Source organism: Amphiura filiformis, chromosome 5 (genome assembly GCF_039555335.1).
Source record: "Amphiura filiformis chromosome 5, Afil_fr2py, whole genome shotgun sequence".
Taxonomy (NCBI): domain Eukaryota; kingdom Metazoa; phylum Echinodermata; class Ophiuroidea; order Amphilepidida; family Amphiuridae; genus Amphiura; species Amphiura filiformis.
Genome location: NC_092632.1, coordinates 22,082,040 through 22,089,273, shown reverse-complemented (window position 1 = coordinate 22,089,273; position 7,234 = coordinate 22,082,040).

Below are 7,234 nucleotides of genomic sequence, written 5' to 3'. Positions count from 1 at the left end.
ATGGATTGCAGTTGGAATAGCCAAAATTTACACGTTTTGATGTATGGATTGCAGCTGCAATAGCCAGGCAGCGACTGGTATGATAGAGCCGGCAACTTGTGAAACCGCCCGGCCGTATAACATTTTCCACACGGTTGACGATGGAAATATACTGAATTTAGAGAATGCACGGCACTCACCACCTGTCAATAGACGAATCCAGACGAAGTTTTACACGTTTTGAAGCACAGACAGCAGAACCATTGCTTGTTTATCAAAACACTAGACTAGATGTCTCCATGTTTTGCCCCTAATTATAATGGGGGTGCGGCACATATGAGGCAAAAATGACCATTTTTGACCCCTGTGACCCCCTGGATGACCTCCGATATTAAAACATTTTAAGACTTTTGTAGCCACTTACCCAATACGGCTTGGCTATGCGTTTGGTCCACATCCGATCACGGATGTAGCACAAGTAGTCAATTGTGAGAAAGAAAGAAAGAAAGAAAGAAAGAAACAAACAGCAACTAGAGCAACTGTGCCCTTTGCAAGGGCACGAGGTAAGTTAGGCGTATGACTGTGATGACATCATCACGCAGCAATACTGTGCAACGTTAAATTGGACCCGACCGTTGTCTCTGGTTGACCTTTTCGGTTCCATATTCTGAGCAGCGTTAAATTTGACCTCGGATGACCTTTTCGGTTTTACACTCCCCAAGTGTTAGGGATCATTTGCCGCAAGTTGCAGCCTGATCGAACAACTTTAAATTTGACCTGACCTTTGAACTTGGATGACCTTTCCAGTTTCATACTTCTCAAGTGTCAGGGATTATTTTCCCCGAATTGCAGCCCAATCAGAGCAACTTTAAATTTTACCTGACCTTTGACCTCGGATGACCTTTGCGGTTTAATACTTCCCAAGTGTCAGAGATCATTTCCCCCGACTTACATCCCAATTGGACCAACTTCAAATTTGACCTGACCTTTGACCTCACATGACCTTTGCGGTTACATACTCCCCAAGTGTCAGGGATCATTTCCCCCGAATTGCAGCCCAATCAGAGCAACTTTAAATTTGACCTGACCTTTGACCTCGAATGACCTTTGCGGTTTAATACTTCCCAGGGATCATTTCCCCCGACTTACAGCCCAATTGGAGCAACTTTAAATTTGACCTAACCTTTGACCTCACATGACCTTTGTGGTTTTATACTCCCCAAGTGTCAGGGATCATTTCCCCGACTTACAGCCTAATTGGGGCAACTTCAAATTTGACCTGACCTTTGACCTCACTTGACCTTTGTGGTTTTATACTCCCCAAGTGTCAGGGATCATTTTCCCCGAGTTACAGCCCAATCGGAGCAACTTGTAATTTGACCTGACCTTTGACCTCACATGACCTTTGTGGTTTTATACTCCCAAAATGTCAGGGATCATTTTCCCGACTTACAGCCTAATTGGAGCAACTTCAAATTTGACCTGACCTTTGACCTCACATGACCTTTGTGGTTTTATACTCCCCAGGTGTCAGGGATCATTTCCCCGACTTACAGCCCAATTGGAGCAACTTTAAATTTGACCTGACCTTTGACCTCACATGACCTTTGTGGTTTTATACTCCCAAAGTGTCAGGGATCATTTTCCCGACTTACAGCCTAATTGGAGCAACTTCAAATTTGACCTGACCTTTGACCTCACTTGACCTTTGCGGTTTCATACTCCCTAAGTGTCAGGGATCATTTAGCCCGTGTACGGCCCGATCGTAGCTCTCGGTGGTCGCCGTATCATTAAAAAAACTCATGACCTTTGCGGTTTCATACTCCCCAAGTGTCAGGGATCATTTTCCCCGAGTTACAGCCCAATTGGAGCAACTTTAAATTTGACCTGACCTTTGACCTCACATGACCTTTGTGGTTTAATGCGGTCATATTTCAACATTTTACTTACCCCTCACCCCCTCATTCCCCATCATTGCGTCATCTGTAGCAACTATCTCCTGCGCTGATTGATTTTCATAAATGCATCATGGGAAGGCGTGATGCAGTTTTAGCCAAGATATCACCCCCCCCCCCCCACACACCCCCCCCCACACACACACCCCACCCTATAGCCATCAGTGGATATGATGTAGCTGTTTATATCTAGCATACAGGCATCACATCACAAGTTACACTCAAGATATGTAACGAAATTGGCATTTGAACATACCTCAGTTTGTTTCGTGTGAATCGCCCACTTGGGGTTTCATACACGGGTCACTCCATATCAAATCAAGGAGGCGCCCACCTGACCCCCTCAGATTTGCTTTATATTTTAGTCATATGTTGTACCTGTAAAAATATTAAAACCTGCAAATTTGAGGTCTGTAGCTCTTACGGATTTTCTGTGGCAGGCATTTAAAGTTGGAGTAGGGAGGTCTAAATTTGGACCCAAAAGTTACCCCTTAAATAAATTTCATTTTGGGGAGTCTGTGCCTTCTTTATAAAAAGAAAAGAGGTCTGAAACTTTGCATACACACTAACTGCATGCCCAATGTGTCAAAAAATAAAAAACAAAAAAATTCTGTAATTGCACGTTGTGTCACGGGCTCATTAAATATGCAAGAAAAAATGTAATGTTTTGTAAACTGGCAAGTTTAGCCCCTAAATTAGCATTTTTGTCAGATTAATTATTTTTGTTTTCACCGATGCTATATATAGGATAAATGCAATGCATACCCAGAAAATAGGGGTCACAACTCATTTACATTTCGAACAGCGCCCTCACGAAGATGAAATTTATTGCAAATTCAACATTTTCAGGGGGCCCAAAGTCGATGTGGTCCCCCTTCAAAATTTATAAAACATCACTTTTATATAACTACTAGTCTTAAATTACAACTTTGCTAAGTCCCAGTAATTGTATAGGTTGACTTCATATAAAATGACAAGCCCAAAGTTGACCATTTTCTAATGATTGCATGTAGTGCAAATGTGCCGAATTCGGAAGGCTTGAAAGTCAAATTGGCCACAATATTAAAAATAAATGATTAGATGAGTAGTTATTGGCCCTATTTACTTGTATTTCCATTTCGTTTTCAATATATACAGATTTTCTATGGTAGCCATTTAAAGTTGGAGTGCAGCGCCCTCACGAAGATGTTTTGTAAACTGGCAAGTTTAGCCCCCTAAATTCATTTTTGTCAGATTAATTAATTTTTTGTTGTCACCGATGCTATATATAGGATAAATACAATGCATACCCAAAAAATTGGGGTCACAACTCATTTACATTTCGAACAGCGCCCTCACGAAGATGAAATTTATTGCAAATTCAACATTTTCATGAGGCCCAAAGTCGATGTGGTCAACCTTCAAAATTTATAAAACATCACTTTTATATGACTACTAGTCTTAAATTGCAACTTTGCTCAATCCCATTAATTTTATAGATTGACTTCATATAAAGCGACAAGCCTAAAGTTGACCGTTTTCTTATGATTGCATGTACTGCAAATGTGCGAATTCGGAAGGTTTAAAAGTCAAAATGGCCACAATATTGAAAATAAATGACTAGATGCATAGTTATTGGCCCTATTTACTTTTATTTCCATTTTATTTTCAATATTGGGGTCAATTTGACTTTCAACCTTCCGAATTCGGCACATTTGCACCCTTTTTGCACTACATGCAATCATAAGAAAATGGTTAACTTTGGGCTTGTCATTTTATATGAAGTCAACCTATACAATTACTGGGACTTAGCAAAGTTGTAATTTAAGACTTGTAGTTATATAAAAGTGATGTTTTATAAACTTTGAAGGTGGACCACATCGACTTTGGGCCCCTTGAAAATGTTGAATGTGCAATAAATTCCATCTTCGTGAGGGCGCTGTTCGAAATGTAAATGAGTTGTGACCCCAATTTTTTGGGTATGCATTGTATTTATCCTATATATAGCATCGGTGACAACAAAAATAATTAATCTGACAAAAATGTGAATAGGGGCTAAACTTGCCAGTTTACAAAACAGAACATTTTTTCTTGCATATTTAATGAGCCCGTGACACAACGCGCAATTACAGAATTTTTTTTTTTTTTATTTTTGACAAATTGGGCATGCAGTTAGTGTGTATGCAAAGTTTCAGACCTCTCTTTCTTTTTATAAAGAAGGCACAAACGCCTAAAGATGAAATTTATTTAAAGGGCAACTTTTGGGTCCAAATTTAGACCCCCCTTCTCCAACTTTAAATGGCTGCCACAGAAAATCTGTAAGAGCTACAGACCTCAAATTTGCAGGTTTTAATATTTTTACAGGTACAACATATGACTAAAATATAAAGCAAATCTGAGGGGGTCAGGTGGGCGCCTCCTTGATTTGATATGGAGTGACCCACACCCCAACTGGGCTGTTCCAGTTGAAATTCATACAACCTCTCCGGAAGACATTATCTTAATCTCCCACACAGGGCGTGTGAATTTGAATGGGCCTACCTCAATGGGTGACTCCGTTTGTAATATTCACTCCCTGTGTGGGACGATTCCAGTCATGTCTTGCATGAAGGGTGTATGGATTGCAGTTGGAATAGCCAAAATTTACACGTTTTGATGTATGGATTGCAGCTGCAATAGCCAGGCAGCGACTGGTATGATAGAGCCGGCAACTTGTGAAACCGCCCGGCCGTATGACATTTTCCACACGGTTGACGATGGAAATTTACTGAATTTAGAGAATGCACGGCACTCACCACCTGGCAATAGACGAATCCAGACGAAATTTTACACGTTTTGAAGCACAGACAGCAGAACCATTGCCTGTGGTTATCTCTTGTTTATCAAAACACTAGACTAGATGTCTCCATGTTTTGCCCCTAATTATAATGGGGGTGCGGCACATATGAGGCAAAAATGACCATTTTGACCCTGTGACCCCTGGATGACCTCCGATATTAAAACATTTTAAGACTTTTGTAGCCACTTACCCAATACGGCTTGGCTATGAGTTTGGTCCACATCCGATCACGGATGTAGCACTAGTAGTCAATTGTGAGAAAGAAAGAAAGAAAGAAAGAAAGAACTAGAGCTACTGTGGCTCACGAGCCACGAATGTCAGGCGGTGATTGATTCTGATTAGTATCGTTTGACCTTAGACCTCGGGTAAACTCTTGCTATACTCTCCAAGTGTCAAGGATCATTTTCTGCAAGTTACAGCTCGATTGGAGCAACTTTAAAATTGACCTGACCTTTGACCTCGGATGACCTTTGCGGTTTTATACTCCTGAGGTATAAGGGACTGTGCAAGGGCACGAGGTAAGTTAGGCGTATGACTGTGATGACATCATCACGCAGCAATACTGTGCAACGTTAAATTTGACCCGACCTTTGTCTTCGGTTGACCTTTTTCGGTTTCATATTGGGAACAACGTTAAATTTGACCTGACTTTTGACCTCGGATGACCTTTTTCGGTTTTACACTCTCCAAGTGTTAGGGATCATTTGCCGCAAGTTGCAGCCTGATCGAGCAACTTTTAATTTGACCTGACCTTTGAACTTGGATGACCTTTCCAGTTTCATACTTCTCAAGTGTCAGGGATTATTTTCCCCGAGTTGCAGCCCAATCAGAGCAACTTTAAATTTGACCTGACCTTTGACCTCGGATGACCTTTGCGGTTTAATACTTCCCAGGTGTCAGGGATCATTGTCCCCAAGTTACAGCCTGATCGGAGCAACTTCAAATTTGACCTGACCTTTGACCTCACATGACCTTTGCGGTTTCATACTCCCCAAGTGTCAGGGATCATTTTTCCCGACTTACAGCCTAATTGGTGCAATTCAAATTTGACCTGACCTTTGACCTCACATGACCTTTGTGGTTTTATACTCCCCAAGTGTCAGGGATCATTTCCCCCGACTTACAGCCCAATGGGAGCAACTTTAAATTTGACCTGACCTTTGACCTCACATGACCTTTGTGGTTTTATACTCCCCAAGTGTCAGGGATCATTTTCCCCAAGTTACAGCCTGATCGGAGCAACTTCAAATTTGACCTGACCTTTCACCTCACATGACCTTTGCAGTTTTATGCGGTCATATTTCAACATTCGACTTACCCCCCCCCATTCACCATTATTGCGTCATCTGTAGAAACTATATAGTGGGAATTATTGATTTTCATAAATGCATCATGGGAAGGCATGATGTAGTTTTAGCCAAGATATCACCCCCCCCCCCACACACACACACACACACACACCCACACACCTATTAGCCATCAGTGAAAATTATATAGCTGTTTATATCTAACATACAGGCATCACATCACAAGTTACACTCAAGATATGTAACAAAATTGGCATCTGAACATACCTCAGTTTGTTTCGTGTGAATCGCCCACTTGCGATTTCATACACCCCAACTGGGCTGTTCCAGTTGAAATTCATACAACCTCTCCGGAAGACATTATCTTAATCTCCCACATAGGGAGTGTGAATTTCGAATGGGCCTACCTGAATGGGTGACTCCGTTTGTAATATTCAATCCCTGTGTGGACGATTCAAGTCATGTCTTGTATGAAGGGTGTATGGATTGCAGTTGGAATAGCCTACTAGACGAAAATTTACACGTTTTGATGTATGGATTACGATTGCAGTTGCAATAGCCAGGCGGCGAGTGGCATGATAGAGCCGGCAACTTGTGAAACCGCCCGGCCGTATGACATTTTCCACACGGTTGACGATGGAAATTTACTGAATTTAGAGAATGCACGGCATTCACCACCTGGCAATAGACCAATTCTGACGAAACTTTACACGTTTTGAAGCACAGACAGCAGAACCATTGTCTGTGGTTATCTCTTGTTTATCAAAACACTAGACTAGATGTCTCCATGTTGTTATTGCCCCTAACTGCCTATCAGCCAAATTGCTGCCTCTAATGATAGCTGCTTCATTACATTTCACAAATATTTTCACAAAATGACCCCTATCAAGCCTTACATGAACTTTGACCCCAATCTGTGGTACAACTTATTTGAAGCTTGGGCCAGCGGTTCTTGCTGACCATGTTTGGTGGTCATAGCATGTCATTTAAAGGAGCAGTAGCATTGTTAAGATTTTCACAAAATGACCACTAATAACCCTCATGTGACCTTTGACCCCTATCCGTGTAGAAGTTATATTAAGCTTGGGTCAGTGCTTCTTGTGGCCAAGTTTGGTCAAAATTGGTGCAAGCGTCTGGCACTAGTAGCAATTTTTGGTTTTACTAAAGAAGAAAGA